The 26,905-nt window shown below is 48.0% G+C and overlaps 1 protein-coding gene across 8 annotated transcripts in view; it reads left to right on the forward strand.

Annotated features, from left to right (window-relative positions):
- The window catches only part of srcin1a (SRC kinase signaling inhibitor 1a), a 322,417-nt gene that overhangs the window by 191,653 nt on the left and 103,859 nt on the right, over window positions 1-26,905 (forward strand). The gene's annotated exons all lie outside the window — the stretch shown is intronic.

A 26,905-nucleotide genomic window follows, 5' to 3' on the forward strand; every position in this document is an offset into this window, starting at 1 on the left:
TGGGGAAATTGTAGCTGTGAGTTTGTGGACGGTGAGTTTCTACAACTAGCAACGTGATGTAGGGCAGCGTGGCGCTTTCCAATGAGGGAGGAGTATTCGATCAGGAATCGGGGAGGAGCTCGCTGGCTCTTTGTTGGAAAATTCATGTGAGGTGCCGTGAGAAAGAGACGGTGTTTCTGAGCACTGGGTCGCAGTTTAAGGATAAGGGGGAAATCTTTTAGGACCGAGATGAGGAAAACATTTTTCACACAGAGAGTGGTGAATCTCTGGAACTCTCTGCCACGGAAGGTAGTTGAGGCCTGTTCATTGGCTATATTTAAGAGGGAGTTAGATGTGGCCCTTGTTGCCAAAGGGATCAGGGGGTATGGAGAGAAGGCAGGTACGGGATACTGAGTTGGATGATCAGCCATGATTATATTGAATGGCGGTGCAGGCTCGAAGGGCCGAATGGCCTACTCCTGCACCTATTTTCTATGCTTCTGTTTCTATGAAAGGCAGCCCCTCCGACAGTGCAACACTCCCTCCAAACCGCAGTGTGGGCTACCATCACGAGCTGGAAGATAGTTAGTGTAAGGGGTGAGCTGAGGCCTATCATTGACTGCCTGTCTTAAAGAGAGCGGATTCAGGGGATATGAGGAGAAGGGCTACTGATTGGGGATCACATTGAATGGTGGTGTTGGCTTGACGGGCCGAATGGCCAACTCCTGCACCTATTGTCTATTGTCTACAAATGTTGGGCCCAATGGTTTGAAGGGATGAGGTTAAAGAAAGAAACCACGGGTGTATGGTTCTCCAGAGATGCTGTTTATCAAGTGACTGAACCATCCTGCCAACAAGTGGAGAGTGGCCCTGAGCAACCATCTACATCATTTTTTTTTTTTTTTTTTTTTTTTTTTTTTTTATATTTACAAAAAAATTATTCAATTATTAAAAAATAATATTTACACTACAATAAAACAAGCCAGAACCCACCACCATAAATACAATACAAACATATATCCATAATAAACTATTATACAATTATGATACAATCCTTATTGAGGATACATTCAACACCCTGCGGAGCCCAGCGGTCCCGAAACTCCCTCAGGGTGCCCACCATCTACATCATTGGAGGCACTCGGACTATCTTTGATTGGATTTGGCTGGACTTTATCTTGCATTAAATACTATTCGCATTATTCCTTTTATCGTGTACCCCTGCACTGTGGAAGGCAGTAATGATTGTAATCATGTGTAGTCTTTCCGCTGACTTTTTTTTTTTTCGTCTCCGTAAATTTTTTTAAATTCGATTTTTAATCAAGTGTACAATTTACAAGGGAAGGCAGAAAGCTCAAACAATTAAAAAAACACTTAAACTAAATTATCAAATTAAAATATTAACATTTTTATCTATAATATATTCAACCTCCTGTGGTGACCAGTGTTTACAGAAGGTCTCCACAGTTCCCGTGGACACCGTGTGTGTGTTCCCTCTCTAGGGACACGCGGGGCAGGCAACCGACCGCTGTGCACCCATCCACTGCCCGCTGCCTGGACCATCTTGGCCAGGCCCAGGAGCAGACCGACAGGGAGACCCCTCCCTCCCGACCCACCCCCCTCTGCCATAAATTAATAGCGTTGGACTAAAATGTAGCCAAAACTTGAGGAGCAGCCCCTTCATCCGCTGACTGGTTGGCGTGCAATTCAAACCTTTCACTGCACCTCGGTACAATGCGAACTCAAACTGAACTCAAGTTCTGCCTGACCCCAACATTCCTCGTCTTTCACCGTGTGTGATTGCGTTGGGTCATGCGGGGGTCAAGCAAGGCCAGGGCTACAAAGGTTTAGGTTTCTGGATATTATTGACATGTGAACCGAGGTACAGTGAAAAGCTTTGTGTAGCAAGCTGTCCAACCACATCGGATAATACCGTACATAAATGCAACAGGTGGAGCAAAGGGGAAGATACACAGTGCAGAATATGGTTCCCAGCATTGTAGCTCACCAGTTCCAGAGACAAACGCCAATGTTTACAAATGAATAGACGTGAATCGTATATTGTATTCTGGCTTTTTCTTAAAATCAAAAATTATTTGTTCAAGTATTAAAATAGTATATACAGTGAAAATCAAACAGATTTTAAATCAAACACTATAATACATGACAAACGATGAATTATTCCACAACTATCTTACACTTCTTGTCAACGATGCATTCAACCCCCCAGCGGTTCTGGGAATCCCCCAGGGCACCCGCATACTCTAGCTTATTGAAGGACTGCTCGGAAGTTGGATACAGAGGGGAAGTAGCTGTTCCTGAGCGTTGGTGGTGGTGTTGGTGGAATGACTGGTGTGGGAAACATAGAAACATAGAAAATAGGTGCAGGAGGAGGCCATTCAGCCCTTCGAGCCTGCACCGCCATTCAATATGATCATGGCAAGTGTCTCGTTGCGTTGGCAGCTTTTCCGAGGCGGGTCAATGACGAGGAGCGTGGTCTGTGTGATGGACTGGACAACATAGAAACATAGACTGTAGGTGCAGGAGGAGGCCATTCGGCCCTTCAAGCCAGCACCGCCATTCAATATGGTCATGGCTGATCATCTAGAATCAGTACCCCGTTCCAGCTTTCTCCCCATATCCCTTGATTCCTTTAGCCCCAAGAGCTAAATCTAACTCTCTCTTGAATACATCCAGTGAATTGGCCTCCACTGCCTTCTGTGGCAGAGAATTCAACATTCACAACTCTCGGGGTGAAAACGTTTTTCCTCATCTCAGTCCCTAATGGCCTAGCCCTTATTCTTCCACAACTCTGCAATTTCTTGCAGGCTTGGCCAGAGACTTCTTTGGGTGACTGTTAAGGGGCTAACGGGTACTTGGGGAAGAGATGGATTCAACCAAATCCAGAGAAATTGCTTTGGTAGTTGTGGAAGAGTCACTATGAGGGAGTGGGTAGCTCAGATAACCCCATCCAGGATAGCTTCCATATTGAGCAGGAGAGATAGCCGGGCTGGAATCTAGTGAGGATTATTTCGGCTGGACAAGCCATGGACAACCAAAGCATATTCACAGAGTTGATGTGGACAAGCTTTTCCCTTTGAGAATAGGGAAGATTCAAACAAGAGGACATGACTTCAGAATTAAGGGACAGAAGTTTAGGGGTAACATGAGGGGGAACTTCTTTACTCAAAGAGTGGTAGCGGTGTGGAATGAGCTTCCAGTGGAAGTGGTGGAGGCAGGTTCGTTGGTATCATTTAAAAATAAATTGGATGGGCATATGGATGAGAAGGGAATGGAGGGTTATGGTATGAGTGCAGGCAGGTGGGACTAAGGGGGAAAAAAAGTTGTTCGGCACAGACTTGTAGGGCCGAGATGGCCTGTTTCCGTGCTGTAATTGTTATATGGTTATATGGTTATATTAATGATGGTGTTAAAAGCAAAGTGCAGGATGAACTCAGCGGGTCAGGCAGCATCTGGGGAGGGAATTGGACAGATCATGTTTCAGAAATCTGACCCTCCACAGAAGCTGCCCGACCCGTTGAGTTCCTCAAGGACTTTGATTTTTGCTCGAGACTCCGGCAACATAGAAACATAGAAAATAGGTGCAGGAGTAGGCCATTCAGCCCTTCGAGCCTGCACCGCCATTCAATATGATCATGGCTGGTCATCCAACTCAGTATCCCGTACCTGCCTTCTCTCCATACCCTCTGATCCCTTTAGCCACAAGGGCCACATCTAACTCCCTCTTAAATATAGCCAATGAACTGTGGCCTCAACTACCTTCTGTGGCAGAGAATTCCAGAGATTCACCACTCTCTGTGTGAAAAATGTTTTTCTCATCTTGGTCCTAAAAGAATTCCCCCTTATCCTTAAGCTGTGACCCCTTGTTCTGGACTTCCCCAACATCAGGAACAATCTTCCTGCATCTAGCCTGTCCAACCCCTTAAGAATTTTGTAAGTTTCTATAAGATCCCCCCTCAATCTTCTAAATTGAGCGGGAATCTTATAGAAACTTATAAAATTCTTAAGGGGTTGGACAGGCTTGAGTTTCTCAAGCACTTTGATTTTTGCTCGAGACTCCGGCATCTCCAGTTTCTCGTGTCCCCATATTCGAGATGGTGTCGGTCTGAGAGGGCTGGATGAAAAATCACGTCATAAGGTCATAAGTGATAGGAGCAGAATTAGGCCATTCGACCCATCAAATCTACTCTGCCATTCATTCGTGGCTGATCTATCTCTCCCTCCTGACCCCATCCCTTTTGGACCGTCTGAATATTGTAGTCGGCAGGGCAGTACTCTGCAGATTGCCAACTTGCACAATTTAACATTTTTATCAAACCTGTACGTCTTTGGAGTGTGGGAGGAAACCGAAAATCTCGGAGAAAACCCACGCAGATCACGGGGAGAACGTGCAAACTCCGTACAGGCAGCACCCGTAGTCGGGATTGAACCCGGGTCTCTGGTGCTGCATTTTGCTGCAAGACAGCGACTCTACCGCTGTGCCACCGTGACCGCCATTTTTTTTTTTTTTTTCATCCTGCCTTCTCCCCTTAAACCCCTGTACTAATCCCGTACTAATCTAGAATCTAATCTAGAATCTAATCGAGAATCTAATCGAGAAATGTGGAATAACGATCAACTTGGGAAAGATTCCAGGCCGGAATCTAATGGGTGGATTTGATGAGATGAGATGCATCAACTCAGCATGCCCATCCACTCACACACCCGCGTCTTCATTATTTATGGACAACCAAGAGATGACCTTGTTGCTTTGTGTGGCCTTAACAAAACAGCTAACATTGCAAAACCTTGTTATACTAAATTCTCTGTAAGTTGATGCAACCAGTGAGCACATTCCATCTAGATGACCTTGGCGACATTTATTGGCCAGTGTTGGACGAGAAACGGACAGAAAAATCCAGATCCTACTCAGCGGGCCGGGCAGCATCCACACAGAGGGAGATACAGTTAACCTTTAAGGTGATCAATCTGAACTCAGGATTCGGAAAGCTTGGAAGCTGAAGAGGGAGAGGTTTGGAGGAAAGTAACGTCAGTGATGACACAAAGTAACTCAGCGGGTCAGGCCCTTCAGCCCAGCTTGCCTGTGGGACATGGGCCTGTAAGTGGGACATGTTGGGCGTTGAGGGCAAGTTAGGCCAAAGATCTGTAAGACTCCACGACTACAACTGTAGCCAGGACAAAGTTGTGAGTGGTGACAGAATCCTATGACTGAGAGATCATCTTGAGGACACTGAGATGGATTAAGTTCCATTGGGAGTAGGGAAAAAACAAGATGCATCTGAAAGCCTTCAGGTTACGGTTTATGATTGTCATGTGTTGTATAAGGCTTTGGTTTGCTTGCTATTGGATAACAATACACAGAAATACAATCAAGTCAAACTCGTGTGCAATAGGCAGAGCAGAGGGGAAGTTTTCGAGTGCAGAATGTAGTTCTCAGCATTGTAGTGCACCAGTTCCACAGACAAAGACCAATGTCCACAATGGGGTAGAGGTGAAGTGGACAGTACCCTAGCTTGTGGAAGGACCATTCAGAAGACTGATAAACGAGGGGCAGAAGCTGTTCCTGAGTCTGGTGGTGCGCGCTTTCAAGCTTTCTGTATCTTCCGCTTGACAAGAGTTGGTCAAGGGCTTGACAAGGGGTGGGACAAGTATCTGATTATGTACCCGCCTCCCTATCAAAGTATGTAGGAAGGAACTGCAGATGCTGAAGATAGACACAAAATGCTGGAGTAACTCAGCGGGGCAGGCAGCATCTCTGGAGAGAAGGAATGGGTGATGTTTTGGCTCAAGACCCTTCTTAGAAACATAGAAAATAGGTGCAGGAGTAGCCATTCGGCCCTTCGAGCCTGCACCGCCATTCAATATGATCCAACGCAAGCGTTGTCTGCGGAGGGCGCTCAGCATCGCCAAGGACTGCTCTCACCCCAACCATGGACTGTTCACCCTCCTACCATCCAGGAGGTGCTACAGGTCTCTCCGTTGCCGAACCAGCAGGTCGAGGAACAGCTTCTTCCCGGCGGCTGTCACTCTACTCAACAACGTACCTCGGTGACTGCCAATCACCACCCCCCCCCCCGGACACTTATTATTATTTATTCAAATCATTTGCTATGTCGCTCTTCCAGGGAGATGCTAAATACATTTTGTTGTCTCTGTACTGTACACTGACAATGACAATTAAAATTGAATCTGAATCTGATCATGGCTGATCATCCAACTCAGTATCCCGTACCTGCCTTCTCTCCATACCCCCTGATCCCTTTAGCCACAAGGGCCACATCTAACTCCCTCTTAAATATAGCCAATGAACTGGCCTCAACTACCCTCTGTGGAAGCAAATTCCAGAGATTCACCACTCTCTGTGTAAAAAATGTTTTTCTCATCTCGGTCCTAAAGGACTTCCCCCTTATCTTCAAACTGTGACCCCTTGTCCTGGATTTCCCCAACATCGGGAACAATCGTCCTGCAGATTCTTCAATCTCCAGTCTGAGGAAGGGTCCTGACCCAAAACATCACCCATCCTTTTTCCTCCAGAGATGCTGCCTGTCCCGCTGAGTTACTCCAGCACTTTGTGTCTATCTTGGGCAACATTGAGTTCAACCCCATTCGGAACAGAATTTGAACAAACTGCCTCTGAATTCGGCCATTTAGTGCAAGAGTATCACAGCTGTAGCCTGTGTCCTCTCAGCATGCGAGGTCTTCTGGAGAAGGTGGTGGTGAGCCAACTTCTCCATGCTAATCCTTCTGATGAAAGAATTCCCATTATGTCAAGGGATTCAAGAGTGTTTTATAGTCATATGTCCAGAAACGAAACAATGAAATTCCTATTTGTAGCAGCACAACAGATATGTAACACAATACTTTGATAAACCCACAATAAGCAACAGCAAAAATGTTCACTAGATATACAACAAAAGTCAAATAAATAGACAATAATCGCGCAAAGTTAAAAATAATGTCCCAGTGTCTATAAACAGTAGTTCGGAGCCAATTTGGAGTTTAGTTTAGTGATACAGTGCGGAAACAGGCCCTTCATCCCACTGAGTCTGCACTGACCAGCGATCCCTGCACACCAACACTATCCTATACACACACACACACACACACACACACACACACACACACACACACACACACACACACACACACACACACACACACACACACACACACACACACACACACACACACACCACACACTAGGGACAATTTACGATTATGCCAAGCAAATTGACCAACAAACCTGCACGTCTTTGGAGTGTGGGAGGAAAGCGGAGATCCCAGAGAAAACCCACGCAGGTCACGGGGAGAGCGGACATACTCCGTACAGACAGCACCCGTAGTCAGGATGGAACCCGGGTCTCTGACGCTGTGAGACAGGAACCCTACCGCTGCGCCACCGTGCCGCCACCTAACTTTTGACGTAGGGGATAAAAATGTGCATTGTGAAGCCAGAGGAAGGAATGTGGGTTAAAGGGGGGGGGCATCAAGGTGGGGCACAAGGTAAAGAGGAGGGAGACAATATAGAGGGTTGGCTGTGTAAAAACTGTTCCCTGGGAACTGCCCTGTTGTGGCCAGAGCCACAATCCACTGGATATTGACCACGGCTTGCGAGTGGCGATGGCAAGCAGTGTGTTTAAGAAGGAACTGCAGATGCTGGAAAAATCGAAGGTAGACAAAAATGCTGGAGAAACTCGGAGGGTGCAGCAGCATCTATGGAGCGAAGGAATAGGTGACGTTTCGGGTCGAGACCCTTCTTCAGACTGATGTAGGGGTCAGGGCAGGGGGGTGAGAAGAGGCGGAGACAGTGGGCTGTAGGAGAGCTGGGACGGGGAGGCTGAGCAATAGACAACAGGTGCAGGAGTAGAGGCCATTCGGCCCTTCGAGCCAGCACCGCCATTCAATGTGATCATGGCTGATCATCCCCAATCAATACCCCGTTCCTGCCTTCTCCCCATATCCCCTGACTCCACTATTTTTAAGAGCCCTATCTAGCTCTCTCTTGAAAGCATCCAGAGAACCGGCCTCCACCCTCTGTGAGGCAGAGAATTCCACAGACTCACAACTCTCTGTGTGAAAAAGTGTTTCCTCGTCTCCGTTCTAAATGGCTTACCCCTTATTCTTAAACTGTGTGTGGCCCCTGGTTCTGGACTCCCCCAACATCGGGAACATGTTTCCTGCCTCTAGCGTGTCCAAACTCTGAACAAGAGGGAGTTAGATGTGGCCCTTGTGGCTAAAGGGATCAGGGGGTATGGAGAGAAGGCAGGGATGGGATACTGAGTTGGATGATCAGCCATGATCATATTGAATGGCGGTGCAGGCTCGAAGGGCCAAATGGCTTACTCCTGCACCTATTTTCTATGTTTCTATGTAATCTTGCATGTTTCAATGAGATTGCCTCTCATCCTTCTAAACTCCAGAGTGTACAAGCCCAGCTGCTCCATTCTCTCAGCATATGACAGTCCCGCCAACCCGGGAATTAACCTTGTAAACCTACACTGCACCCCCTCAATAGCAAGAATGTCCTTCCTCAAATATCATTGCTCTGTTAATGCACAGCAGGTTAGTATCCAGCATGTTGTACACACCCTGCACACACCCTGACATAATTCCCATAAACGGGCTGCAACCGGCTAACACTTGTTGCAAAACATTCCCCTTGAACAGGCCTTCCAGGAGGAGGTGGCTGATCTAGCACTCTGGTGCCAGGATAACAGCCTCCTCTTGAACATCAAAAAAACAAAGGAGCTGATCATGGACTTTAGGAGGGCACATCATCCGAGGACGTACACTGCATTGAGGATGAATGGGGATCCTGTGGATAGGGTGAACTGTTTTAAATATCTGGGAGTCCACATCTCTGAGGATATGACATGGGCATCACTATCTAACCAGGGACTAACTCCACAGAACGTTTTTCCTTCCATTATTTATTATGTAAAAGAATATGTGTGTTATGATTGTGTTTATAATTTGTTTGGTTGTTTTGTTGTTTGTCTTTTGCACAAAAGTCTGCGAGCATTGCCACTTTCATTTCACTGCACATCTCGTATGTGTATGTGACAAATAAACTTGACTTGACTTGACTTGACAGTGACAATACGAACAGTTTAGTTTCTTGTCAGCGTTTCACCCCCAATTGGAGTTGACTCATCAGTATAAATCAGTGGAAGTGATGACACCGAATGTGTAATGTCCCTTTATCATGCCATCGCACGCCCTCTGATTCACCATGAACAAGGTGACTGGCGTCTCTGTGGCTCTCCCGCACGTTGATTAGACCAGGGCCGCACCGTGGTGGAGTCTAGATAGAGCGGATGTGGAGAGGATGTTACCCCGAGTGGGAGCGTGAATCATCAAGGACCCACACCATCCAGGCCACAGACTCATCTCCCCACTACCTTCAGGTAGAAGGTACAGGAGCCTGAAGACTGCAACGACCAGGTTCAGGAATAGCTACTTCCCCACAGCCATCAGGCTATTAAACTCGGCTCGGACAAAAACATAGAAACATAGAAAATAGGTGTAGAAGTAGGCCATTCGGCCCTTCGAGCCTGCACCGCCATTCAATATGATCATGGCTGATCTTCCAACTCAGTATCCTGTACCTGCCTTCTCTCCATACCCCCTGATCCCTTTAGCCACAAGGGCCACATCTAACTCCCTCTTAAATATAGCCAATGAACTGTGGCCTCAACTACCTTCTGTGGCAGAGAATTCCAGAGATTCACCACTCTCTGTGTAAAAAATGATTTTCTCATCTCGGTTCTCATCTGAACATTAATAGCCAATAATCTGTTAATCAGTTTCATTATTCATGTGTGTATATATTTATATAATGGTGTATGGACACACTGATCTGTTCTGTATTCATGCCTACTATGTTCTGTTGTGCTAAAGCAAAGCAAGAATTTCATTGTCCTATCAGGGACACATGACAATAAACTATCTTGAACTTGAACTCTTGAGAGTCTAGGACCAGAGGTCACAGTGTCAGAATAAAAAGACGCTCCTTTAGGAAGGAGATGAGGAGGAATTTCTTTAGTCGGAGGGTGGTAAATCTGTGGAATTCATTGCCACAGATGGCTGTGGAGGCCATCATTGGATATTTTTAAGGCAATTTTTGATTCCTGATTAGTATGGGTGTCAGAGGTTTTGGGGAGAAGGCAGAATGGGGTTAGGAGGGAGAGATAGATCAGCTATGATTGAATGGCGGAGTAGACTTGATGGGCCGAATGGCCTAATTCTGCTCCTATCACTTATGAACATATGAGGTTGGTAAATGTAATTCCTCACAGCTCCAGCCACCTAAGTTGAGTTTGGTGCTGTCTGTGTGGAGTTTGCACGATCTCCCTCTGACCGCGTGGGTTTCCCCCGGGTGCTCTGGTCTCCTCCCACATCCCAATGATCGGTTAATCGTCCTTCTGTAAATTGGCCGGGCCACTCTGTCCTTGAACCCCTAAAGCAGTGACACATTTCTTTGTCAGAGTGGCCACACTTCTTAGGCTGACCATGGCTATCTACAGGGTGCTTTTCCCTTTATGGAGGACGCCTGTGCGTGACTTTGTTTAACGTGGGGAGACTGGTGCACGGACAGCCACCCCACAGGGTCCTTGACAGATCTGGGTCAGGATCCAGTGGCATGGAGTCCAAGACGACTGGAGACCCTTTCCTGCTGCAGCCTTCATCCGCCTTCCCAGCCGTTGTGACGTGTTCCTCCACTAAGGTCAGCCATCGTCCTCCGCCTGTTCCACCGTTGAGGTCTTGGGTTGGATTGGCTCTTTGTCAGAGACCTCCCCCTCGACCTCACCACCATGGGTGGCCCCACCAGGAGCATCGCTCCAGACGGCATCGCTCTCAGGATCTCAGGTCCACACAAGCTTCTCCACCACGATGAGGTGGCGATCCGTGGAAAATGGCCACAAGTAGCAGAAACTTCCACACTTATCGCTAATTACGGTGACACCACCGCTTGGCGACGATGGGCCGACGGGCGTGTTTCCGTGCTGTATCTCTAACTTGGCCAACCTTAGAGTCTTACAGACTGGAAACAGGCCCTTCAGCCAAACTAGCCCACATCAAGGGCAGCACAGTGGCGCAGCGGTAGAGTTGCTGCCTTACAGCGCTTGCAGCACCGGAGACCCATGGTTCGATCCTGACAAGGGCGCTGTCTGTACGGAGTTTGTACGTTCTCCCCGTGACCACGTGATTTTTCTCTGAGATCTTCAGCTTCCTCCCACACTCCAAAGACGTGCAGGTTTGTAGATTAATTGGCTTGGTGTTTGTGTAAATTGGCCTTAGTGTGTGTAGGATAGTGTTAATGTGCGGGGGTCGCTGGTGGGCGTGGACTCAGTGGCCAGAAGGGCCTGTTTCCGCGCTGTATCTGTAATCTAACCTAAACTAAACCAACGTGCCCCATCTACACTAGTCACACCTGCCTGCGTTTGGCCCGTATCCCTCTAAACATGTCCTATCCATGTACCTGTCTAAATGTTTCTTAAACGTTGCGATAGTCCCTGCAGCGTTCCCACGGGCCCTAGTTTCCCTGTTTCGGTTGCAGCTGCCCAGCCACAGAATTGTGTAATTAGTTTGGAGGTAGCTCACTAATGCTCCTGTGAAACATCTGGGGGCGTTTTACTGCATTAAAGGCACAATATTTGTGCAACAAACTGTTGCCTGATTCAACTCTTATAGATATTTATTTATCCTGGTGTAATGGATTACACATAATGAAAGCATTCAATCTTTCTGCTAAAAGCCTGTTGATGCTGGACTTGCGTGCCTCTGAGCTTAGAAAGGGAGAGCTGAAATGATTTTAAATTAGTTTGAATTAGATTAGAGATATAGCATGGAAACTGGCACACCAAGTCCACTCCGACCAGCGATCCCCGTACACTTGTTCTATACTGGGGGCAATGTACAGAATTCAATTGACACCATGGAGCATTTACCGGCCAATTAACCTTCAAAAAACCTGCACGTCTTTGGAGTGTGGGAAGAAACCAGAGCAACTGGAGAAAACCCACGAGGTCACAGGGAGAATGTGGTGTATGTTGCCACAGAAGTAAGTAAGTTTATTGGCCAAGTATTCACATACAAGGAATTTGCCTTGGTGCTCCGCCCACAAGTAACAACATGACGTATAGTGACAGTTACGAATGACTCTGAAAACACTAAACATTAATAATAATAATAATAATAAAACATTAATGATAAAACACCATTGATCAAGCATGTGAACCAACAAAATACCAGATCAAAGGGAGGCTACAGATGTTTGGCTGTTGAGTAGAGCAAGTACTCGTGGATAAAAACAGTTTTTATGTCTGGCTGTGGCAGCTTTGACAGTCCGGAGTCGCCTTCCAGAGGGAAGTGATTCAAAGAGTTTGTGGCCAGGGTGAGAGGGGTCAGAGATGATCTTGCCCGCTCGCTTCCTGGCCCCTGCAGTGTACAGTTCATCAATGGAGGGAAGGTTGCAGCCAATAGCCTTCTCTGCTGATCGGACCATTCGCTGCAGCCTCCAGGTGTCGTGCTTGGTGGCTGAGCCCAACCAGACCATGATGGAGAAGGTGAGAGGGCAGAAGGCTGTGGAGGGCAGGTCGATGGATATTTTTAAGGCAGAGAGGGATCAATTCTTGATTAGTACGGGTGTCAGGGGTTACGGGGAGACGGCAGGAGAGGGAGAGATAGATCAGTCACGATTGAATGGCGGAGTAGACTTGATGGGCCGAATGGCCTAATTCTGCTCCTATCACAAGTTGCGGACAGACAGGTATTTATTGGATTTCCCTTGTGGTGCAGGAACTTAGTTCCCCCTCTCTCTGTTGCCTCATCAGACTGCCGATTGCTGTGCTCCCCTCAATTAGAACCTCCCCACCCCTAACACCACCACCTCCTTATTCCTCCACTGCTCAACCTTTAGAATGGCTTTCTCTCTTTCTCTCTTCTTCCTGCCTTGTTTGCTTGAGTTTAGTGCAGAGATACAGCGTGGAAACAGGCCCTTCGGCCCACCGAATCCGCCCCGACCAGCGATCCCTGCACACCAACACTACCCTGCACACACTAGGGTTCAATTTACACTTGTACCAAGCAAATGATCCTACAAACCTGTACATCTTTGGAATGTGGGAGGGGACTGGAGATCCCGGAGGAAACCCAGGCAGGTCACAGAAAAATAGGTGCAGAAGTAGGCCATTCGGCCCTTCGAGCCAGCACCGCCATTCAACATGATCATGGCCAATTATCTAAAATCAGTACCCCCGTTCCTGCTTTCTCCCCACATCCCTTGATTCCGTTAGTCCTAAGAGCTAAATCTAACTCTCTCTTGAAAACATCCAGTGAATTGGCCTCCACTGCCTTCTGTGGCAGAGAATTCCATAGATTCACTACTCTGGGTCACGGGGAGAACGCACAAACACCGTACAGACAGCAGCATAGTCTGGATCAAACCCGTGTCTCCCCGACGCTGCAAGTGCTGTAAGGAAGCAACTCTACCGCTGTGCCACTGTTCCCCTTTCTCTTGAAACTCAATTCCATCATCAAACTATTTTCACCGAATATCTCTGGTAGAGTTTTTCTGCCTTAAGGCGCAACAGAACCGGGTTCGATCCTGTTCTCGTCTGCTGTTTGTGTGGAGTTTGCACGTTTCCCCCTGTGACCGCTGCTTTTCTATGGGTGCTCCGGGTTCCTCCCTCATCCCAACAACGTGGTTAGAAACAAAGAACTGCAGATCTGACAGAAGGGTCCCGACCAAAAGTATCTCCTATCCATGTTCTCCAGAGACAGTTATGGGGAGAAGGCAGGAGAATGTTTCTGGGAGGGAAAAATAGATCGACCATGACTAAATGGCGGAGAAGACTCGATGGGCCGAATGGCCTAATCGTACTCCTATAACCATTTAAAAAGTTATATGAAAAAAGATACTGTCTGACCAGCTGAGTGTCTGTTTCAGGTTATAGGTTAATTGACCCTCTATAAATTGCCTCTAGTGTGTAGGGAGCGGATGGGATAGCAGGATAACGTTGAACTAGTGTGAATGGGTGATCAATGGCCTAATCTGAGGAAAGACATTCTTGCCGTAGAGGGAGTACAGAGAAGGTTCACCAGACTGATTCCTGGGATGGCAGGACTTTCATATGAAGAAAGACTGGATAGACTCGGCTTGAACTCGCTAGAATTTAGAAGATTGAGGGGGGATCTTGTAGAAACTTACAAAATTCTTAAGGAGTTGGACAGGCTAGATGCAGGAAGATTGTTCCCGATGTTGGGGAAGTCCGGAACAAGGGGTCACAGTTTAAGGATAAGGAGGAAATCCTTTAGGACCGAGATGAGGAAAACATTTTTCACACAGAGAGTGGTGAATCTGTGGAATTCTCTACCACAGAAGGTAGTTGAGGCCACAGTTCATTGGCTATATTTAAGAGGGAGTTAGATGTGGCCCTTGTTGGTAAAGGAATCAGGGGGTATGGAGAGAAGGCAGGGATGGGATACTGAGTTGGATGATCAGCCATGATCATATTGAATGGCGGTGCAGGCTCGAAGGGCCGAATGGCCTACTCCTGTACCTATTTTCTATGTTTCTATGGTCAACATGACCTCGGTGGGCCGAAGGGCCTGTTTCCATGTTGAGTATAGAAGTTGGGAGGTCTTGTTGCGGGTATAATAGTGTTGGTGAGGCCACATTTAGAGTACTGTGTTCAATTCTGGGCACCGTGTTACAGGAGAGATGTTGTCAAGCTGGAAAGGGTACAGAGAAGGTTTACGAGGATGTTGCCAGGACTCGAGGGACTGAGCTATAGGCAGAGGCTGAGTGAGCTGGGACTCTATTCCTTGGAGCGCAGGAGGATGAGGGGGTGATCTGATAGAGGTGTATAATAATATCATGAGAGGAATAGATGCCCAGAGTAGGTGAATCGAGGACCTGAGGACACGGGTTTAAGGTGAAGGGGAAATTAATTAGACAATAGACAAAAGGTGCAGGAGTAGGCCATTCGGTCCTTCGAGCCAGCACCGCCATTCAATGTGATCATGGCTGATCATCCCCAGTCCTCCTTCCCCCCCCTTCGTCATCACCACCCACCCGTGTCTGAACACTGACCAAAGTTACTTTCTTGCTTCTAACTTTGGGACAAGGGGACATGACTTGAGAATTAAGCGACTGAAGTTTAGAGGTAACATGTGGGGGAACTTCTTTACTCAGAGAGTGGTAGCTGTGTGGAATGAGCTTCCAGTGGAAGTGGTGGAGGAGGTTCGTTTTTATCATTTAAAAATAAATTGGATAGTTATATGGATGGGAAGGGAATGGAGGGTTATGGTCTGAGCGCAGGTATATGGGACTAGGGGAGATTATGTGTTCGGCACGGACTAGAAGGGTCGAGATGGCCTGTTTCCGTGCTGTAATGGTTATATGGTTATAAGTTGAACTTCCTTCGAGTGCTGTACTTTGTACTTTGACGGAGCAGCGATGTTGTCCAGTGGTGACGTAATGAGCCGGGCCACGTCCTCTGATTTCAGCCACTGATATGTACATGTGGTGGTACATTGCTGGTCATCGCTTGTGTTTCCTTCGGGTCACCGTGACCCGCACGGGCAAACGTGCCAACGTCTCCTCACCAGCGAGGCTTTGTAGAGCTCCACTGAACAGCAGCCAGGTCCAAGAATACTGCAATCGATCGCTCGGGATAAGGACATCCTCAAGGAGTGCTCCTGTTGTTTTGTTGCTACTGTTGGGCAGAATTGGGCTGATTAGGTTTTGAAGGGGGGGGGGGGGGGGGGGGGGGGGTTGTTTGGGGGGGGGGGGGTGGATTGGTTTAGAAACAAAGAACTGCAGATGCTAGTTTATACCAAAGATAGACACAAAGTGCTGGAGTAACTCAGCGGGTCAGGCTGCATCTCTGGAGATAAAGACCAGGTTACATTTTGGGTCGAGACCCTTCTTCAGAGTCCCGAACCGAAATGGTTTTTGCTGCCAGAGATGCTGCCTGACCCATTAAGTTACTCCAGCACTTTAGTGACTTTTATTTTAGTTTGGGATTGTGTTTAGCAGTGAGCCAGCGATGTGCAGTGTATCATGTTAAACTGTGGTAACATGTTTTACCTTTCTGATTAAAGGAGTATATATGACATTCAAATACGATGCTTTTAACAAATTTCAACCGTGTGATACGATAAACATCTTTTAGAAAGGAGGTGAGGAGGAACCTCTTTAGTCAGAGGGTAGTTAATCTGTAGAGCTCATTGCCACAGGGGGATGTGGAGGCCAAGTCAGTGGATCGTTTTAAGGCACAGGTAGACAAGTTCTTGATTAGAACGGGTGTCGAGAGTTATGTGGGGGAAGGCAGGAAAATGGGATTAGGAGGCAGAGATCAGCCATGATTGAATGGCAGAGTGGACTCGATGGGCCGAAGGGCCTAATTCTACTCCTATACCTTGTGAAATTGTGAACCAGTAAAGGTGCATAGTCCATTTAATTATTCTCAGCAGTTTTATTATTCTGAAAACAAAATCTTTTTTTTAAAGTTTACTGCAGTGGGGGGGAAGGATTTTGAGAGCAAGTCCTGGGGGTGGGGGGGGGGGGGGGGGGGGGGGGGTAAATGTAAAGACTTAGAACTCCTTGTTTGGAGACTTTGGAGATACAGCGTAGAGCTGCCCCTTCGGCCCACTGAGTCCATGACGACCAGTAATCACCCCGTACACTAGCACTAGCCTACACACTAGGCACAGTTTATAATTTCTACCCAAGCCAATTAACCTACAAGGATGAGAGGGCATCTCGTTGAAACATATAAGAATGTTAAGGGCACGCTAGAGGCAGGAAACATGTTCCCGATGTTGGGGGGGGGGGTCCACAACCAGGGGCCACACAGTTTAAGAATAAGGGGTCGGCCATTGTGAACGGAGGCGAGGAAACATTTTTTCTCACAGAGAGTGGTGAGTCTGTGGAATTCTCTGCCTCAGAGGGCGGTGGAGGCGGGTTCTCTGGATGCTTTCAAGAGAGAGCTAGATAGGGCTCTTAAAAATAGCAGAGTCAGGGGATATGGGGAGAAGGCAGGAACGGGGAACTGATTGGGGATGATCAGCCATGATTGCATTGAATGGCGGTGCTGGCTCGAAGGGCCGAATGGCCTACTCCTGCATCTATTATCTATTTAATCTACAAACCTGTACATCTTTGGAGTGTGGGAGGAAACCCATGTGGTCACGGGGAGAATGTACAAACTTGGTCCAGACGGCACCCGTGATCAGGATCGAACCTGCATCTACCGCTGCCCCACCGTGCTGCCTTGGTAATATTATATTACATAAAGTGATGAAAGAACTCGTCAGGACTCCTCCAGCAGTTTGTGCTTTGCTCTTGATTCCTGCATCTGCAGTTCCTTGTGTTTATTCATTTCTCCGCTGCCTTGCAAGTCCTCGAAGCACTTTACAGCCAAGGCATGGCGATGTCTCATCATTGTTGTGGAGTACAAGGTGCAAAGATCTCTACCCCCCCACGCAATTTTATGTGCAGCAAAATTTCACCAATGTCTTTGTGACAATGAATGGGTCGTATGTCGGGGAGAATTTCCATTCATTTGTTAATGTAGTCAATAGACAATAGGTGCAGGAGTAGGCCATTCGGCCCTTCGAGCCAGCACCGCCATTCAATGTGATCATGGTTGATCATCCAACTCAGTATCCTGTACCTGCCTTCTCTCCATACCCCCTGATCCCTTTAGCCACAAGGGCCACATCTTACTCCCTCTTAAATATAGCCAATGAACTGTGGCCTCAACTACCTTCTGTGGCAGAGAGTTCCAGAGATTCACCACTCTCTGTGTGAAAAATGTTCTTCTCATCTCGGTTCTAAAAGATTTCCCCCCTATCCTTAAGCTGTGACCCCTTGTTCTGGACTTCCCCAACATCGGGAACAATCTTCCTGCATCTAGCCTGTCCAACCCCTTAAGAATTTTGTAAATTTCTATAAGATCCCCCCTGAATCTCCTAAATTCTAGCGAGTACAATCCGAGTCTATCCAGTCTTTCTTGGATCCGACTTTGACACTGAGACGAGAGTGTTGCCAATCCTAATGCCACTGAGACTGTCTGAGCGGTGGCTCAGTAGATTAAAATAGATGCCTGAAGAAGGGTCTCGGCCCGAAACGTTACACCCATTCCTTCTCTCCAGAGATGCTGCCTGTCCCGCTGAGTTACTCCGCCATTTTGTGTCTTTCTTCGACTCGTTAGATGACATTTACTGAGAGAAAAAATAATGTTGCGGAAACTCTTGTGTTCGTCCAGTAATGCTGGACTTTGTAACTTGTTGAACTGTTTGCCCCAAAGTACATGTTATCCTAGACAGAACTCGAGAGCTTGTTCAATCAGTCGACGTTACTGATTAGCCGAGTGTGGAATGTTTCTGGCATGTTGGAAGGAGCGTGTTAAATCCATGCCGAGTGAAGTCGGGTTTGTGCTTCAACCTCGCTGACTTTGCAGGTCTTTATCTCAACGTACGTGCCGGGGATATTGGGGAGAAGACAGGAAAATGGGGTTGAGAAGGAAAGATAGTTCATCCGCGTTTGAATGGCGGAGTAGGCTGGGCTTGTGCACTCTGGAGTTTAGAAGGATGAGAGGGCATCTCATTGAAACGTATATGAGATTGTTAAAGGGCTTGGACACGCTAGAGGCAGGAAACGTGTTCCCGATGTTGGGGGAAGTCCAGAACTAGGGGCCACACACAGTTTAAGAATAAGGAGTAAGCCATTTAGAACGGAGACGAGGAAACACTTTTTCTCACAGAGAGTGGTGAGTCTGTGGAATTCTCTGCCTCACAGAGGGTGATGGGCAGGTTCTCTGGATGCTTTTTCAAGAGAGAGCTAGATAGGGCTCTTAAAAATAGCGGAGTCAGGGGATATGGGGAGGAGGTAGGAACGGGGTACTGATTGGGGATGATCGGACATGATCACATTGAATGGCAGTGCTGGCTCGAAGGGCCGAATGGCCTACTCCTGCACCTATTGTCTATTGTCTTGATGGGCTGAATGGCCTAATTCCGCTCCTATCACTTATGAGAACACGGGGGAAAGTAGGGTGCAAGCCTTTCGGCCCCTTCACCTGTTCTCCCTTAATATCACCTGGTGACCATGTGGCCATCAAGCGAGCATGTGTCTTTGTAAATGAACACTGGATATTTGGTTTGAGATGCCTTTCTCTGTAAACTTGCTCAAGTCCCAGTGTTAGCGGAGGAGACTGGGGAGTTTGAGAAACACATTCAAATTCTTAAGGGGTTGGACAGGCTAGATGCAGGAAGATTGTTCCCGATGTTGGGGAAGTCCAGGACAAGGGGTCACAGTTTAAGGATAAGGGGGAAATCCTTTAAAACCGAGATGAGAAAAACATTTTTCACACAGAGAGTGGTGAATCTCTGGAACTCTCTGTCACAGAAGGTAGTTGAGGCCACAGTTCATTGGCTATATTTAAGAGGGAGTTAGATGTGGCCCTTGTGGCTAAAGGGATCAGAGGGTATGGAGAGAAGGCAGGTACAGGATACTGAGTTGAATGATCAGCCATGATCCTATTGAATGGCGGTGCAGGCTCGAAGGGCCGAATGGCCTACTCCTGCACCTATTTTCTATGTTTCTATGTTTCTAATGCCCATAAGGGGAAGATTTCAAGTTTCTAAATGAAAAGGGAATTCATTAGCAAGAAGATGCTTTCCCATTGACTGGCAGGCATGGAGGGCAGGCGGAGAGTGTGTGTATCTTATGCTCTCTGGGTCATGAGGATGTCGCAGGAGAATTTCAGCCAAAACCTTCAAGAGAATCTCGAGCAACCTTAATTAAAGGGGCAGTGCCTTTGTCGAATCTTCTACCTTGTCTTGTAAACATTTCCTGAGTCACCCATGAGTGAGAGGCTGAAAAGCCCAGCACCGCTGAATGAGTTGCTGGCTCACAGAACCAGAGACCCAAGTCCGATCCACACCTCTCCGCTGCTGTCTGTGTGGAGTTCTCCCTGTCTTCCTGTGACCGCGTGGGTTTTCTCAGGGTGCACCGGTTTCCCCCCCAGAATCTAAAGAGGTGCGGCTTTGTAGGTTGCCTGATGAAGGGCCTCAACCCGAAACATCACCTATTCCTTTTCTCCAGGGATGCTGCCTGACCCGCTGAGTTTCTCCAGCATTCTGGGGCTATTGTAGGTTAATTTTTAATGTCTGCAAGTGTGCAAAGGGTGGATGGGGAAAAATGGGATCACACACAGTTGGTGTAAGCAGGTGATCGATCGCTGGTTGGAGTGGACTCGGGGGACCAAAGTTTATCTCTAAACTGAACTGGTTTCCTGTTTTAGAGATACAATGTGGAAACAGGCCCTTTGGCCGGCCAGCTGTCACCCTGTACTTGAGTTCTTTGTTCTACACGCTAGGGGAAATTTACAGAGGCCATTTAACCGACAAACCTGCAGGTGTTTGTGATGTGGGAGGAAACTGGAGCTCCCAGAGAAAGCCTACTTGGCCACAAGGAGAACGTACAAACTCCGTACAGACAGCACCTGAGGGGTCTCTGGCACAGTAAAGCAGCAACTCTATTGCTGTGCCACCCCTAAACTAAACTAAGCCATGTAAAGTGTGCTGAAGGGCAGTGGCCACACCGACCAACCATTCACGCCACTTCTATCCTGCAAGCTGGGGACAATTTGCAGAAGCCAATTAATCTACAAACCTGCACGTCTTTGCAATCTGGGTAGTAAACGGTGGCTCGGTGGTGCAGCGGTAGAGTTGCTGCCTTACAGCGCCAGAGACCCGGGTTCGATCTGCTGCCTGTACGGAGTTTGCACGTTCTCCCTGTGACCGCGTGGGTTTTCTCCGGGTGCTCCGGTTTCCTCCCACACTCCAGAGGCGTGCAGGTTTGTAGGTTAATTGGCTTCTGTGGGATTGTCCCTTGCTTGTAGGATAGAAGCAGTGTGAGTGGGTGGCTGGACATAGTGGGCCGAAGTTTAGACTTAGTGGACACTTTCTCTAAACGAAACACCCAGGCAGTCACGGAGAGAACATGCAAACTCCATATAGACAGCGCCCATAGTCAGGATCGAACCCGGGTCTCTGGCGCTGTGAGGCAGCAACTCTGCTGCACCAGGCAGCAATTATACTCTGCTGCTGCCCCAGTACCGTGCACGCCAATTGTACTCTGCAGACTTGACCCCAGTGCTTCGAAACCCAGCGGGTGCAGCCATCTAACCAAGATCTCCGAAACCCAGAAGGTACGACAAAAGAAACCCGTAAGGTTTTCGAGAAACGTTACCTATTTCAGCGGATGCTGCAGCACCCGCATCTATTTTGGCAGCGAAAAGGAGATTAGATTTACGTTTGGGGCCGAAACCCTTCTTCAGCACACAGGAGCCAGGAGAAGGCCAAGAGCTTGGACAGGAGGAAGGCCCAGATGATTGTGCTTTTCCCTCCCTCGTGAAAATTTAAAAATTTAAAATTTTAAATTGGGGTGGGTTTCAGAGGTTCGTGCTGATGAAACGTAACCAATAACTCGTCTATTAATTTTATCATTGCAGTCAAACTATTGGAGTTTTAAGGTCAGTACCGCTTCTAAAGCAGCCATTTCTGCATGCGCTCTTGCATGAATCTGTCGGCCAGCTCAGCCACTGAATCACCACACAATTGTATTCTGTCTTCATGCCAAATGGGGGCTTGAGGCAAAGATCTCATCTACCTCTTCTTTTGCTGCCTGCCTAACCCGCTGATCCGCCTTCCCTTCCAAACGCCCTACACCTGGCCCCCCCCCCCCACCCCGCACCTCCCCCCCCCCCCCCCCCCCCCCCCCCCCCCCCCCCCCCCCCCCCCCCCCCCCCCCCCCCCCCTTTTGCCACCTTCCACCCAAAACCAGCCGCTTTCCATTTGAGAGAAAGTATCGGTTAGAAACACTGTTGGTTTCTGCCATTCGGGCAGCAATGCATTGAATGCAACGGTTCCACTGGTGCCGCTAAATTAGTGCTCCAAGCGAAATTGGCATCTTTTTTCAAAAAAGTAAAATCGAGGATTGGATCGATGAATTGTCCGTCGCTAATCTAGGAGATTTGTAAGTTGGTGGGGTCTAGAATCCATACCCCATCTCCCCCACCCCCACACACACAGAAACACAAGTGCAAGGCGCACAGTAGCAGCTGGTATCTGAGGCGTTCGTCAATAGACAATAGGTGCAGGAGTGGAGGCCATTTGGCCCTTCGAGCCAGCACCGCCATTCAATGTGATCATGGCTGATCATCCCCAATCAGTACCCCGTTCCTGCCTTCTCCCCATATCCTCTGACTCCGCTATCTTTAAGAGCCGTATCTAGCTCTCTCTTGAAAGCATCCAGAGAACCTGCCTCCACCGCCCTCTGAGGCAGAGAATTCCACAGACTCACCACTCTCTGTGTGTGAAAAAGTGTTTCCTCATCTCCGTTCTAAATGGCTTACTCCTTATTCTCAAACTGTGTGGCCCCTGGTCCTGGACTCCCCCAACATCGGGAACATGTTTCCTGCCTCTAGTGTGTCCAAACCCTTAACAATCTTATATGTTTCAATGAGATACCCTCTCATCCTTCTAAATTCCAGAGTGTACAAACCCAGCTGCTCCATTCTCTCGGCATATGACGGTCCCGCCATCCCGGGAATTAACCTTGTAAACCTACGCTGGGCTCCCTCAACAGCAAGAATGTCCTTCCTCAAATTAGGGGACCAAAACTGTACACAATACTCCAGGTGTGGTCTCACTAGGGCTCTGTACAACTGCAGAACGACCTCTTTGCTCCTATATTCGAATCCTCTTGTTATCCCCTTTGTCATGGAACATTGGGATGGTCGGCAAAACCCCAACCTGGGTCATTGACTTTGTTCTCCAGGGAAGTCTGCTGCTCCTCGCTGGCTAGGGTGTTGATGTGACCCCACGGATCGGTCACACGACCGAATCTGCCCAGCAACCCAGTCCTGTCGAGGATGGCCACTAAGTGCTGACCTTCCCAGCGACGTCCAAAACATGGGGCCGAGCAACTAGACCTGACATCGCTACATTCATGTGATGTCGCAGATCCAACCACAAATGACCTGAATGGAATAAAACCCAGTTACGGAGATAGATTTCACCTCGAAAGCAGAAGGAGTTGGAGTTACAGGTGTTGGATGTAATTCCTTCCTCCTCTCTGGATGCTTTCTGTTTCCTGCTTTTAGTTCGTTTCCAGTAGTTTTTCCTTTTTATTCTACCTGCGCTGGGATTTGTAACGGCGGCTTGCGTTGTGCCTTGTCCTCGATGTTGCCGAACTTTATAAACTAACTCACAAGAGTACGATGAGACGGACTTGGTGGCAGAATTGCACTGTATATTAGGGAAGAATTCACTGTACCTTAATTGGCACAGGGAAGGTGACAATAAAAGACCTTTATTGAGGAGGAGACAGAGTTTAGAGGCTGAGGGAGGTTTAGGGGAGGAATTTGGGCTCGGGCAGTTGAGGAGAGGGCCAAGGTGGGAGGAAAAGATGCAGAGAGAGAATCCTGGAGTGTGCCTTCTAACCAGAGGCTGTTAGAACATCATCAATGGCTTATCCCTAAACCATTTAGAACGGAGACGAGGAAACACTTTTTCGCACAGAGAGTGGTGAGTCTGTGGAATTCTCTGCCTCGGAGGGCGGTGGAGGCAGGTTCTCTGGATACTTTCAAGAGAGAGCTAGATAGGGCTCTTAAAGATAGCGGAGTCAGCGGATATTGGGGAGAAGGCAGGAACTGATAGGTGATGATCAGCCATGATCGCGTTGAATGGTGGTCCTAGCTCGAAGGGCCGAATGGCCTACTCCTGCAGCTATTGTCTATTGTCTATTGTCTATCAAGCAAGGCCGGTTCCAAGTGTTGCTGGGCTGTTGCTGGTACAAGAACCAAAACTAAGATCACAAAAGGCACCAAGTTTCTGGGCTGTTTCTTGTACGAGATTGATCATTGCTGGTTTGTGATTAGATGTGTGCAGGAAGGAACTGCAGGTGTTGGTTTGAACTGAAGATAGGCACAAAATGCTGGAGTAACTCAGCGGCACAAGCAGCATCTCTGGAGAGAAGGAATGGGTGATGTTTCGGGTCGAGACCCTTGCGTCACCAATTCCTTCTCTCCAGAGACGCTGCCTGTCCCGCTGAGTTACTCCAGCATTTTTGTGCCTATCTATGTGATTAGAGTTGTTTGCTCCATCTGCCCTACATGATGGATCTGTGGTGCAACTTTTACGGCATTTCATTCCTGACCTGTGTCTCACCCTCATTATGACTCTGTTGCTTATGAAAAAGCAAAAGCAGCAGTATATCACTGAGAATAGCAGCTCTCATTCTGCCGAGCTCTTGCCCAATTCAAATATATCCTACTGAATAATTACTGCATAAATACGTGTTGTGAACAGTCCCTCCTGCAAGTCATTGGAACGAGCTTAGCCTTTGGAGATTTTAATGAGCTCATTATTAGATCTCGAGCTTTAATGGGATAGAGAAGTTGTTTTGGATTTTAAATTAATTCATCATTTGGATTCACTTCCACAGCACCAGACGATCTTAGAAGGATGTAGCTCGAGAGGAGGCCATTTGGCCCATCGTGTTGCTGCCACCTTCCCCTAGGCAGAGTGCAAACAGTCACCCTGCCCTTCCCCCAGTGGCATGGTGGCACAGCGGTAGAGGTGCTATCCTGCAGCACCAGAAACGCAGGCTGCTATGGGTGCTGTCTGTGCGGAGTTTGCACGTTCCCCTGTTGGTTTCCTCCGGGTGCTCAGGTTTCCCCCCCCCCACCAACCCCCACATCCCAAAGACATGCTGGTTTGTAGGTTGCATAGGAAGGAACTGCAGATGCCGGTTTACACCAAAGATAGACACAGAATGCTGGAGTAACTCAGCGGGTCAGGCAGCATCATCTGAAGAAGGGTCTTGACTTAAAACGTCACCTATTCCTTTTCCCCAGAAATGCTGCCTGACCCGCTGAGCTACTCCAGCATTTTGTGTCTATCTTCAGGTTTGTAGCTTGATTGACTTCTGTAAATTGTCCCCAGTGTGTAGGATGCAACCAGTGCACGGGCATTGCTGGTCGGCGCGGACTTGCTGGGCTATTTCCACGCTGTACCTAGAAACAAAGTTGAACTGAGCCACACGATCTGTGTCTGCTCGTGTTATGCACCTTGTCAAGTCACAGCTTTTCCCGTGTACGTTCCTTGTGAATAGAGTGAGAATTTTGACCCCGACCTTCCTTTCAGGCAGTGAGGTCCCAAACACTGGGCGATTTCTTGAATGCTTCTTCAAGAGGGAGCTAGATAGGGCTCTTAAAGATAGCGGAGTCGGGGGATATGAGGAGAAGGCAGGAACGGGGTACTGATTGGGGATGATCAGCCATGATCACATTGAATGGCAGTGCTGGCTCGAAGGGCCGAATGGCACCTGTTGCCTATTGTTCTATTGTCTATTCTATCAGTTCCTTGGAACCTGGTCTCCCTCATCTAAAGCCAATACACCGATTAACTCGATCCAGGTCCTCCAGTGACTAGACAGTACATTGTACTCGCATTGCAGTCACAATGGGTGATGAATCTGTGAAATTCTTTGCCACTGTACACTGTGGAGGCCAAGTCATTGGGACATTTTTAAGGCAGAGATTAGATAGGTTCTTGATTAGTACGGGTGTCGGGGTGTTATGGGGAGAAGGCAGGAGAATGTGGTTAGGAGGGAGAGTTGGATCGGCAATGATTGAATGGTGGTGTGGACTTGATGGGCCGAATGGCCTAATTCTGCTCCTATCACTTATGACATGACATCGCAGGCAATTCAGCATGCTGCCCGCCCAAAGAGTGTTTTGCATTTTGGTGTGTGGTCGTGTGAGCGCTGTGGTTTACGCTGCCAAGATGCTACTGGAGCTGCAGATCAATAATGGAAGCCGATATTAACAAGATGCTGAAGATCTTCCCAATGCTGTTCCCGTGACTTTACAGGCAGTTCGACTGAGCTCAGCCATGTTGTAATCCAGCCTTTATTTCGTTCCATTGATTTTCCTCATCCCTCTTGAGCTCATTCCAATGTTTTCCTGCTGTCATCTGTGTGTTTACACTCACCACTGGCTCGAACCTCCTGCAGGTTAATCGGGAATTAATGAAACTGAGGTTTAATTAAACAACTCGTTGGATGAGGAAAGGGGGGCGGAAATCAGGAGCAGGTCAAACCAGCAGGGCATGTGACTTGCTAAATCCTGCGGGTCATAAGTGATAGGAGTAGAATTGCAGAGGGTGGTGAAATTGCCCAACGCATCTACTCTGATCAAGAAGGCTCATCAGCGTCTCTTCTTCCTGAGGAGACTGAAGAAGGTCCATCTGTCTCCTCAGATCCTGGTGAACTTCTACCGCTGCACCATCGAGAGCATCCTTACCAACTGCATCACAGTATGGTATGGCAACTGCTCTGTCTCCGACCGGAAGGCATTGCAGAGGGTGGTGAAAATTGCCCAACGCATCACCGGTTCCACGCTCCCCTCCATTGAGTCTGTCCAAAGCAAGCGCTGTCTGCGGAGGGCGCTCAGCATCGCCAAGGACTGCTCTCACCCCAACCATGGACTGTTTACCCTCCTACCATCCGGGAGGCGCTACAGGTCTCTCCGTTGCCGAACCAGCAGGTCGAGGAACAGCTTCTTTCTGGCGGCTGTCACTCTACTAAACAATGTACCTCGGTGACTGCCAATCACCCCCCCCCCGGACACTTATTATTTTTTTTTTTTTAATTCAAATCGTTTGCTATGTCGCTCTTCAAGGGAGATGCTAAATGCATTTCGTTGTCTCTGTACTGTACACTGACAATGACAATTAAAATTGAATCTGAATCTGAATCTGAATTAGGCCATTCGGCCCGTCATGTCTACCTCGCCGTTCAATCATGGCTGATCTATCTCTC

The sequence above is a fragment of the Leucoraja erinacea genome, chromosome 27 (assembly GCF_028641065.1).
Source record: "Leucoraja erinacea ecotype New England chromosome 27, Leri_hhj_1, whole genome shotgun sequence".
In the NCBI taxonomy this organism is placed as follows: domain Eukaryota; kingdom Metazoa; phylum Chordata; class Chondrichthyes; order Rajiformes; family Rajidae; genus Leucoraja; species Leucoraja erinaceus.